At 40.3% G+C, this 12,011-nt stretch overlaps 1 long non-coding RNA gene across 1 annotated transcript in view; it reads left to right on the forward strand.

The window, feature by feature from the left end:
* Window positions 1-619: 619 nt before the first annotated feature.
* The window catches only part of LOC126424954 (uncharacterized), a 43,236-nt gene continuing 31,844 nt past the window's right edge, over window positions 620-12,011 (forward strand). Inside the window, exons 1-2 of the long non-coding RNA XR_007576236.1 lie at window positions 620-731; window positions 6,608-6,786. This is a non-coding gene — a long non-coding RNA (uncharacterized LOC126424954). The remainder of the gene's footprint in view (window positions 732-6,607; window positions 6,787-12,011) is intronic.

Raw genomic sequence — 12,011 nt, forward strand, 5'->3', positions numbered from 1 at the left:
ACAGCCCCAATATTTCAAACATATTGTTGTATTTAGGATACATGCCACAAGTAATCACCACAAGTACCATTTTCGTAAAGAAAAAATAAGTTGGCAGCTTTCATCCAATGTGCCTGTCGCAGATGATTTCTCTGATTTCCCTACTCCCATCCTGAATTTCTTCCAACGTAATTTGAAGGCTTACATCGCAGGAAAGAAATTAGTGAGTCTTCAATGAACATAGTGAGTTTGTGTGTGGTTGTGTGTGTGTGTGTGTGTGTGTGTGTGTGTGTGTGTGTGTGTGAGAGAGAGAGAGAGAGAGAGAGAGAGAGAGAGAGAGAGAGAGAGAGAGAGAGAGAGATTCCAGCAATAATTGTGTTAACACATTTGCTTGACTATTGTATTCATATTTCATTAGGAAAGAAAAAGGAAAAGTGTAGATGACGGTTTCTTAATTCTTATTACAGACTTCTGAGGGTTGTGGAGGAGACTTAGATTCTTCATCCAAACTTTGTCTACTAAGTCTAGAAATTTGCTGTTTCAGTGTGAAGCTCAGACCACTTTGAAGTAACCTGCTTCACGGTACGCACACAGTGGAGATACGGGCACTCACCGTCGGGTCCTCTTCTGTGTGACAAAAATGTCCTCCTGAAAAGTAGTGTGTGGAGAAATCTGTGAAGAAACGCAGTCAACCGTTCCAGTTGCAAAACGTACCAGTTTCTCACAGTCATTGTTGTGTTTGGAGGGAAATGGTAAGCAGTATCATAATCCCAGTAGAGAGTGACGGCACTGCCCTCTCCTCGGTTTGTGTGTGTGCGGTGGAGTGGAAGTTTTGGAAGTGATCTGATATTAAAACTAAACTTATATCAAAATGGTACATTTCCACAGACAGTAACTCAAGTTTTGATGACGAAACTCTAAGTCCCCTTTACAACTGTAGAAGTGCCCGTAAGCTTTTCCTCCTGCAACCCTTGAAGACTGCAAGAGGACACAAATGAATTAATGACATTTAGCTGCTAGAGGGCTTTTATTTACATCAGTGGGAAAATTTGAACATTTGTGCCAGACCGGGATTTGACCCGGGTCTCCTGCTCACTCGGCAAATGCTCTGACCACCGAGGCATCTGGACACGGTAGTCATTGCAGCTTCACGGACTACCGTATCACACCTCCTGTCAGACCTAGTTCTCAATTTACGGGTGTAATGAGCAGGGACACTATCTCAGTAGTGTGTGGATAAATGGAGAATTTGAGTCTAAAGGGAGGTGAGCCAGCATCTGTCTAGCAAGCAGGAGGTGCAGGTTCGGATCCCGGTCCAGCACAAACTTTTAATTTTCCCCACTGATGTAACTCGACGCCCACTAGCAGCTAAATGTCAGCAATTCCTTTGTGTCTCGATTCGTACTGGTTTCAGGATCAAGAAAGGTGTCTGTTCTCTTGGACACGTGAATTTTGCAGTAACTTTCATTTTCGAGTTGGAGAGGAAAAAGTACTGCGAGAACAGAAATTATAAGCCCTGCGGACGGGAGTTGACTGTTTAGACACGGGTTTCGTACCGTTCGGCCACAGTCGGTGAGGCTTTCCTCGTGAAATGTATCTCTGATAGTGGATGACATTTCACTGTGACAGGTACCGCAGCTGTATACATTTTAAGAAATCGTTATTTGCACAGTCTCAGGTGTATGACATAAATGATTGAGGACTAGCTTTGATCAAATATAAGAGAAAGGAAAGAAAAATAAAAAAACTGTCCTGAGCGGGATACGGGTCCATTTGACCAAAATTTTCAGAGTAACTGTAGGCCATAACTCGACTATTGCGGACCTACAGCAGATTGGTATGAGTGCACGGAAATGTGTGTGATTTTAAACTGACTTGCCCCCAGATAGCTACCTGTTATGCTAAAGAGCATAGTTACAAAACACAAAGGAAGGACTAGATAGGTTGAGGACAAAGGGCACTAGGAATGGGAAATGGCAGTTGGTAAGAAGGCAGCTAGGAGGAGTAGATATTCGGACAGTTGTCGTATAACAGATAGATTTTACCAACTGTCTGTGTTTAGTGGAGTGTCTCTTGCAGCCTCTTGTAACTGTAGGTGTAGGAAACATGCAGAAGTCCTCAGCAGTTAGAGAACCTGAGTCAGTTGCAAATTCTAGCAGCAGAACCTTCTTCTTCCTGTTAGATAATTCACACGGCAGAGGTATGAACCCGCAGTTGCAGGAAGTGTCGGGGGGAGAGTAACAGGTCACCGGCATTGTGAAGCCTAGTGCAGGATTGGCTCAGGTGACCGTTAATGTAGAGGAGTTACGTAGGAATTTTACAAAAGAGGATCACATCGTGATTGTGAGTGGCGCTGGGAATAGTATCGATAGGGTGAGGGAGTGTGATGCAGGTGGTGACCTTGTAGAGATAGCTACTCAAACTGGTGGCACTAACATGCACTTCGTGCAACCGTTTCAGCGTCACGACTGGCCTCGTCGTAGTGTTGCCGTTGGGTGTGTTAACGTGGGGCTGGAGAAGGCACTGATGGAGGAGGACACAGACTCGACTGGCAGCACTGCCATGTGATCCATCAGTAGATCGGATGTCACTAGGCATGGTCTGCACCTCAATAGGTATGGAGAGGGGAGGCTGCCAAAGCTTATAGGTAACAGTGTAGTGGGTGGTGGTGGGATCACTCGTGGAAAAATTCCTGTAGTAATTGGTGTTAGAGCTGCATCTTTTTTAGATTGAAGTCAGCTGATAGGTGTTGTTGTTGTTGTGGTCTTCAGTCCTGAGACTGGTTTGATGCAGCTCTCCATGCTACACTATCCTGTGCAAGCTTCTTCATCTCCCAGTACTTACTGTAGCCTACATCCTTCTGAATCTGCTTAGTGTATTCATCTCTTGGTCTCCCTCTATGATTTTTACCCTCCATGCTACCCTCCAATACTAAATTAGTGATCCCTTGATGCCTCAGAACATGCCCTTCCAACCGATCCCTTCTTCTTGTCAAGTTGTGCCACAAGCTCCTCTTCTCCAGAATTCTGTTCAATACCTCCTCATTAGTTATGTGATCTACCCATCTAATCTTCAGGATTCTTCTGTAGCACCATATTTCGAAAGCTTCTATTCTCTTCTTGTCTAAACTATTTATAGTCCATGTTTCACTTCCATACATGGCTACACTCCATACAAATACTTTCAGAAACGACTTCCTGACACTTAAATCTATACTCGATGTTAACAAATTTCTCTTCTTCAGAAATACTTTCCTTGCCATTGCCAGTCTACATTTTATATCCTCTCTACTTCGACCATCATCAGTTATTTTGCTCCTCAAGTAGCAAAATTCCTTTACTACTTTAAGTGTCTCATTTCCTAATCAAATACCCTCAGCATCACCCGACATAATTCGACTACATTCCATTATCCTCGTTTTGCTTTTGTTGATGTTCATCTTGTAGCCACCTTTCAAGACACCATCCATTCCGTTCAACTGCTCTTCCAAGTCCTTTGCTGTCTCTGACAGAATTACAATGTCATCGGCGAACCTCAAAGTTTTTATTTCTTCTCCGTGGATTTTAATACCTACTCCGAATTTTTCTTTTGTTTCCTTCACTGCTTGTTCAATATACAGATTGAATAAAGTCGGGAAGAGGCTACAACCCTGTCTCACTCCCTTCCCAACCACTGCTTCCCTTTCATGTCCCTCAACTCTTATAACTGCCATCTGGTTCCTGTACAAATTGTAAATAGCCTTTCGCTCTCTGTATTTTAACCCTGCCACCTTCAGAATTTGAAAGGGAGTATTCCAGTCAACATTGTCAAAAGCTTTCTCTAAGTCTACAAATGGTAGAAACATAGGTTTGCCTTTCCTTAATCTATCTTCTAAGATAAGTCGTAACGTCATTATTGCCTCACGTGTTCCAACATTTCTACGGAACGGATGGGTTAAACATCATCATCAGTTATCTGCTATATTAGCAGGTCCTTTGCCTCTCCATTTTCTGCGATCCATTGCTTCCTTCTTAAGGCTGCTGTATGTTGTACCGTCCATCATGTCATCCAGTATCTGGAATCTCTTCCTTCCTCGCTTCCTTTTCCCTTCTACATAACCTTCTAAAACTGTTTTTATCAGTCCGTCATTCTTTCTTAATATATGCCCAATCCAATTTCTTTTTCTTCTCTTTATTACATCTAGTAACTGCCTTTTCTCTCCCACTCTTCTCAGTACCTCTTCATTTTTTACTCTGTCCATCCCCTTATTCCTTCCATCTTCCGCCATGTCCAGATCTCAAAAGCCTCCAGCCTTTCTCTGTCTTTTTTCCTCATAGTCCATGTTTCAGCGCCATATAGAAGAACACTCCATACAAGACATTTTATGAGTCTCTTTCTGAGTTCCCTGTCCATACCGCTGCAGAAGATTCTCCTTTTCTTATAAAACGCCTCTTTTGCCATTGCTATCCTTGTTTTAATTTCTTTTGTTAAACAAAAGGTTTCAAACGGTAGGCATCCTTTTTTATTTAACTAAGGCATTTGATTGTGTTGTTCAAAGAATATTGCTGCAGAAGTTGACCATTATGGAATACAGGGGGTAGCTCACAATTGGTTCACCTCTCATTTTAACAATACAGCAAAACATCATGATCCACAGTGTTGAGAATGTGTACAATGTGGGGTCTGAGGGGGGGGGGGGAGGGGGGGGGGTGCACCAGCGATCAGTGCTGGGGCCACTCCTGTTCCTTATTTATATAAATGATATGCCTCCAAGTATTACAGGTGATTCTAAAATATTTCTGTTCACTGATGACACCAGCTTGGTAGTAAAAGATGTGTGCAACATTGGCTCTGTTTCAGATAATGCAGTTCATGACATAAGTTCACAGCTTGTAGAAAAGAAACTAATGCTAAATTACAGTAAGACTCGGTCTTTACAGTATCTAACAGACAATTCAACAAAACCTGACATTTTAATTTCACTGAATGGGCATGTGATTATTTAAATTGAACAGATCAAATTTCTAGGTGTTTAGGTAGATAGTAAACTATTCAGGATCTTGTCTAAAGACTTAATGGTGCCATTTGTGCTATTTAAATGGTATCTGAAATAGGTGATAGTTTGATACAAAAAGTCATTTACTTTGCTTATTTTTATTTTCTTATGACATTTTGTATTATATTATGGGGGAACTCTTCCCATTCTCTAAGGATATTTGTGGCTGAGAAACAGGCAGTTCGGGCAATAACTGAATCTATTGTCGACCCTTGTTCATTAGTCTGGACATTCTGAAATTGGCCTATAAATATATGTATTCTTTACTGTCATTTATTGTTAACAATATCAGCTTATTCCAAAGAATTAGCAGCTTTCACTCAGTTAATACTAGACAAAAGTCCAATCTCCATTTGGGTCGCACTTCGTTGGCTCTTGTGCAGAAAGGGGTGCATCCATTTTCAATAAGCTACCACAAGAATTCAAATGTCTTAGCAGTAATCCACACTCTTTCAAATAGAAACTGAAGAGCTTCCTCATGAGCCACTTGTCATGTTCTGTCAAGCAGTTCCTAGAAAAAATAAGCCGATTCCTGTGTTATATTGTTGATTTTGTTTACATAAACTTATGGCTTGTCTTTTTTGGGTTCATAAACATTTTATTTTATCTGTCAATACTTTTATGCTGTAATTTCATGTACTGACCAGTCCCATGACCTTAAAGATTTGTTCCTCAATTTGGTCCTACAAAACTAGTTGCTTAAAATAAAAAAATTAAAAAAAAAGTTCCTGAAGATTATGATTCCTGCTGACCAGTCAAATGTAGGCAAACTTTAAATTACTGCCTGTGGGTAGTTACGTTTGTTGCAAATTTTCTGTGGTGTCTACTGGGCGATGCACGACTGTGCTAATTATAGCATACTGTCATTAATTTATTAAGATGGTAATTTATGTTGGAGAAATGGAACTACACTAAGATAGTAGACATGTAGTACCACAAGATTTGATGTTGTTAACAGTGAAATCTAAGGGCTAGCTAATGTGGAAAGACACTGAATTAACTGTTATTGTAACAAGTGGAGTAGCACCTTATTCTGACAAAAGCACACTGGTAGACACACACAGACTGATTCCCTTCCTGGAGGAGGTTTTGTATGCTCATTGCTGACTCTCCTTAATTTTGTGGCCATAGCTTATCATAATTGCCCTTCTGACCTCTGATTATTTCGAAAATTTTGCTCAGTTTGATGTTGCTTATGCTGCTCTGGCATTATCTTCAGTTTTTTTGCCTCCCTGTTTATTGATCCTATTAATATCTGAGTGTTCACAGTTGGTGATGAGTCAGGTATATGTGAAACAAATTGAAATTCAGTCTTTGATATCTTTGAAGCTATTATACTTATAATTCCCTTATTTTTAAGTATTCTGAAATTCTACCTGCCCCAAATTGGCTAGTGTATTGTGACCTGTGACTTGGATATTTCCTAAAAACTATTTTATCTTCGCATGGCACTCAGTTAGAATATCAAAGTCGTCAAAACTGGTGAGCAGTTTGCAAGCAGGTCATTTAAATTTTGTCTCTCTGATTTTTTTCTCTAATAAAGACAAGATAATCTGACACAACTTTAACTATGTAATTAATTGTGTTTTAAAGGGGTCGAGGGCTGAAAAGATTGAGAAAGCTGGACATATGGTGTGGACCTGGCTTGGACAATGAGACAATAATTGCCATCAGCCGTGGGCTCCCTGCTTTGCGGAACTCTCTGTCTGTGATGCAAAGGTGCTCTCGGCTGCTGCCTTCTCTGAGATCTACCGCCTGGAACAGCTTGAAATGTAAGCACTGCTACTGACTTTGTAGTGTAGTTCAAACAAAATAACTGGCTAGGTGATGAAACTGTAACTGGTGAAGGAGTTGAGAACTGTATGAGTAATTCATAAATGTGATGATTGAAAATGTGTTAAAAATCATAAGTGCAGCCATTAAATGAAAACACATTGGGGGACATTAAAATTGCAACAGTACACAACTGGAACATGAGGAACATCAAATTTGCTTGAAGGGTACTGAATGTTTGGATACGCAAACAACTGGCATTTCAGTGTAACCCCACAGAGTAAGTAGAAGTAAATCCACTACCTTCTGTATGTGAGGAAAGATTACACAGTGGATTTCACATTCAGAAATCGCATTAGATGTTGTTTGTGAAAAGGTTGCATTATACCTCGTGTAAGATGGAGAAATGTCTGTCGGCACATGTCAGGATATGAGAGCAGCACGGTTGTGGCCTGTAGAGACTGTTGTTTATCAATGAATGATGTTACTGCTTACATCAGTCGAGATCCGACAACTCTACTGCAAATATGGAACCGATGTATACTTGCACCAAGAATGATCAAAAATACTGTTTGTTAACAAAACCAAAACTCAATTATAATGTCCTCGGACAAATATCCACACGACTATATGCACATGTCAAAGAAAGTTTTGCATCACCCTGGTTCCCAGAACTCTTGAAGATAGACATTGACTGTGGATATTGTATCACAGACACAGTCCCTTTGACTGTTGAGAGGTGTCACTAAACCTGCCCAAAGGTGTAAACAATCCTGCATGAGCAGCACATATTAGATGCGAGGGGGTCCGATAGCCAATCAGTTCCAGTCATCTACCAGGAAGTAAAAGGTACACGGCTTGTGTTGTCTGTATTTCAATCGTGCCTAGACAGTCATGGTCGCAGTTTGATCACATCCCCAGTGTTACTTTGTGCCAGGAAGGGCTTTCAACAAGGGAAGTGTCCAAGCATCACGGATTGAACCAAAGAGATGTTGTTCAGATGTGGACAAGATACAGAGAGACAGGATCTGTCGATGACATGCCTTGCTCAGGCCGTCCAGTGGATGACCGCTATCTACGGATTAAGCCTCACAGGAACCCTGATAGCACTGCCACCGTGTTGAATAATGCTTTTCGTGCAGCCACAGGACGTCATTTTGTGACTCAACTGCACGCAGTAGTCTGCATGATGTGCAACTTCACTCCTGATGCCCGTGGTGAGGTCCATCTTTGCAACCGTGACACCATGCAGAGTGGTACAGATGGGCCCAACAACATGCCGAATGTACAGCAGTCCGGACCACTACGTCTGAAGGTCTCGCTGTATGGTGGTACAACGTGCAATGTGTGGTTTTCACGAGCAATAAACATCATTTCCGCCCTTTTTATGTTGATCTCTATTCCAATTTTCTGTCTTGGAACCGAAGTGATGCAAAACTCTTTTTTGATGTGTGTATAACAGAAATGTCTCTGCTGTGGACATCGTGTGTTATGTTCCTACACGATGAATCCTAGAGTTGCAGTAGGAGGCGGCGTGAAGTGTGGGGACGTTGTTGTTGCTGCTGGCATGCAACAGCTGATGTGCTGCCGGTGAAGATCGGGACAAACTGGGCTGAGTTGCCAGCGTGGAGTGCTGAGATGGAACTGCCAGTACTGCCGAATGGTGGCATTGCATCTGATCTGCTGGTACTGTCCGCTCCATAGCATGTAAATGACTTTGTATGGTTTTGTAATGGCTTAAATAGTCGGAGCAGACGAGTATTTGCATGACGCTGCAAGGCAGCGTGACTAGGCGTAGCGAAATAGTGTTGTGCTGATAGTGTTCTCTGCTGTAACAGGCAGACTTACAAAAGAACATTCCAAAATCAAGATAGGAGACGAGGTACTGGCAGAAGTAAAGCTTTGAGGACGGGGCGTGAGTCGTGCTTGGGTAGCTCAGGTGGTAGAGCACTTGCCCACGAAAGGCAAAGGTCCCGAGTTCGAGTCTCAGTCTGGCACACAGTTTTAATCTGCCAGGAAGTTTCATATCAGCGCACACTCCACTGAAGAGTGAAAATCTCACACTGGAAACATTCCCCAGGCTGTGGCAAAGCCATGTCTCCACAATATCCTTTCTTTCAGGAGTGCTAGCTCTGTAAGGTTTGCAGGAGAACTTCTGTAAAGTTTGGAAGGTGGAAGACGAGGTACTGCCAGAAGTAAAGCTGTGAGGACGGGGTGTGAGTCGTGCTTGGGTAGCTCAGTCGGTAGAGCACTTGCCCGCGAAAGGCTAAGGTCCTGATTTCGAGTCTCGGTCTGGCACATAGTTTTAATCTGCCAGGAAGTTTCAACATTCCCAAATGTCAATAAACGATCTCGATGAAACTTGGCGGGTGTGTTGAGGAGCCAAATAGTACAGTATATATATTTTTTGTTGGTACCTAATTTCACTATTAAGGGATAAAACACACCCTGAAAGACAATTTGGCAGTTTAGGTTTAGAAGGAATATCTTCAAGACAATATATAAAAAATGTTTTTCGTATGAAAGGTCATGTGTAATTAATATTCTTGAAAACTGTGTAATCAGCTTCTGTAATAATTTGAAATTTTGCAAAATGCTGCCTACTGCAGTTCTATTGTGTTGTTTCTCAGGTGGAGACTGACATCATAATCATTCAGCAGATGTAAATCAGAAAGTCTTCTCACAAAAACTTCCAACATCGCCAACTGTATACTTCCCACAGCTGTACCTGTGCTGTCGATCCCTTTGGTATCACTAGGTGAGGGTGAACGAGTTCTTTGTCTTCAGGTACGATGCTCTATATGGTTCTTTCACACTGACCACTGCAATAATCTAACAACAATACAGATATTCTCCCTCACTGGGAAAGAAAACAGCTTTCAAATATCTTTCGACTTGGTCGGGTGTTTGTTTGGTGACATTTTGATGGTATGACAAGGACATTTGTGGCTTCAAAAAGAAATTCTCAAGTTCTCGGACCAAACTCACCATTGTTTTCTCTTACAACTATGAAAAGGCAGCTGGTCAATGTGATAAAACCATTTAGAGCATTGTACATGAGGAGAAGGAACTTGTTCGTAAGGCGATCCCAATAGGCTCGATGGCACAGGTACAGCCGTGGGACGTATACAGCTTTTGATTTTGGAAGTGGTGTCAATCTTCACTTGTGAAATAATGAAATCGAGCTGCAGTCACTAGCACTAAACAACCAATTCTCTTCGCCAAAACTTATAGATATATTGAAATATGCCTGATCCACAACAGAATAATTTGAGTACCATCTGTGACAATTTGGAATCCTGCTGAATTTTGTTTTATATTGTCTTCTCTGTTGCGTATATTACATGAAGAAATTTCATTCATTTTATGTGCATGCTGTAAGAAAACATGTTTCAAGAATTTCTTTACAAATTATCATCGTCATTATTTTCTACAATAATAAGTAGTTACTTATTATTTTCAATTAACAAAATACACACATGTGAAATGCTAAACGAAGAAAGAAAAGGAACAAGAATGTAAAATAACAACTGAAGAAATAAAAAAAATATAAGTGAAATGAATAATTTGAATTGTAATGAAAGTTTATATATCTTACAAAGTAAAATCCAGGATGGAATGTAACAATACCAGAGAAGGAAAGTTGCGGAGATGAAGAGTCGCGATAGGCACAGTAAAAAGATTCACACCATCATAGCTTTTGGCCATGAAGGCCTTTGTCAGCAGTAGACACACATACACATACACACACGCACACAAACACTCACACAAACACAACTTGCACACACGTCTGCAGTCTCAGAGAGCTGAAACTACACTTTTACATATCTTAATCTACGTTGAAAATACTCTTACAGCACACATTGTGTACAGCTTCTTTTCAAAAAATTGTATTTCAGAAACCAGCTTTATTGCATAGGGAAGCTTGAAAGCTTCTTTAATTTACGTTATACAAACATTTTCATTTCTCGAAATTAATTTGATTTGATTTGATTTATTATTGGTCCAGTTTTATCTTACATCACAAATTGTGCAATTAATATTGGACAGGTCAAAGATAAGTTACAATAATACATAGTATTAGCAAAATAGTAGGCAAATTAAAAATAAGTACTTATTACAATTAATTTTGTTACATATTTAGAAATTCTCTGGCAGAATAGAAACAGTGCTTTATTAGAAATGCCTATAGTTTAGCTTTAAATATTGGATGAGTAGCATTTTTTATTTCCTCTGGTATCTTATTGTGTAGTATTACACCAATGTTAATTATGCTCCTCTGATAGGTGGTTGTTCTGTGATATTTTTGATGTATATATGATTTCCCTCTGGTTCTATGGTTGTGTACATTTTTGTTCTGCAGCAGTTTATCTTTTTCACTATGGACTACCACCTGAAAACAGGCAGTTTCATAAATGAATAAACTTGGAACATTTAGAACACCAAGCTCTGTAAAATGGGGTTTACAGGACTCCATCATTTTAAGGCCACAAATTATTCTTAAAGCTCTTTTTTGCATTCTAAAAACCTTTACACTGTGAGTTGAGTATCCCCAGAAAATGATCCCATATCTGATTAGTGAGCGGAACTGTGCATAGTATCCCTGCAGTACTGTTGTTTTGCTTGTTGTAGCCTTTAAAATTCTTAGGCCATAGCATACAGATGATAGATTTCTACACAAGTTATTTATATGTGTGTCCCATTTTAAGTCTTGCTGAACCCTAAGACCCAAGAATTTTTTGACACTTACATTTTCTAGGGGATCATTTTTTAATTGGGCTTGAATAGACATTTGATTACTTCGAGGAATTAAATGAAAATCGACACACACAGTTTTTTCAGTATTTATAATGAGTTTGTTTTTTTGTGAACAACTCAGAAAGTCTTTTCATATAACTTTCTGCTGTGGACCGCAAAGTTTGTGGACTGGATCCAGTGAGCAATATGCTGGTGTCATCGGCAAACAGGATAGTTTTTGTGGAACTCATATATTCGACTAAGTCATCCACATAAATCGAGAAGAGTAGTGCCCTAAGATTGAGCCCTGTGGTACACCATATTTTATTGGTAATTCGCTAGATAGAAAGGAGTTCTTTCTTGTTTTATTCATTTTGTTGAATTCATACTGAAGTGATACTTTCTACCTGTAGTTTTTTAGGTATGGACACAACCAGCTATGTGCTATACCTCTTACTCCTCGTCTTTCTAATTTTTCAAGCAGAAT

Source organism: Schistocerca serialis, chromosome 10, assembly GCF_023864345.2.
Source record: "Schistocerca serialis cubense isolate TAMUIC-IGC-003099 chromosome 10, iqSchSeri2.2, whole genome shotgun sequence".
NCBI classification, from domain to species: domain Eukaryota; kingdom Metazoa; phylum Arthropoda; class Insecta; order Orthoptera; family Acrididae; genus Schistocerca; species Schistocerca serialis.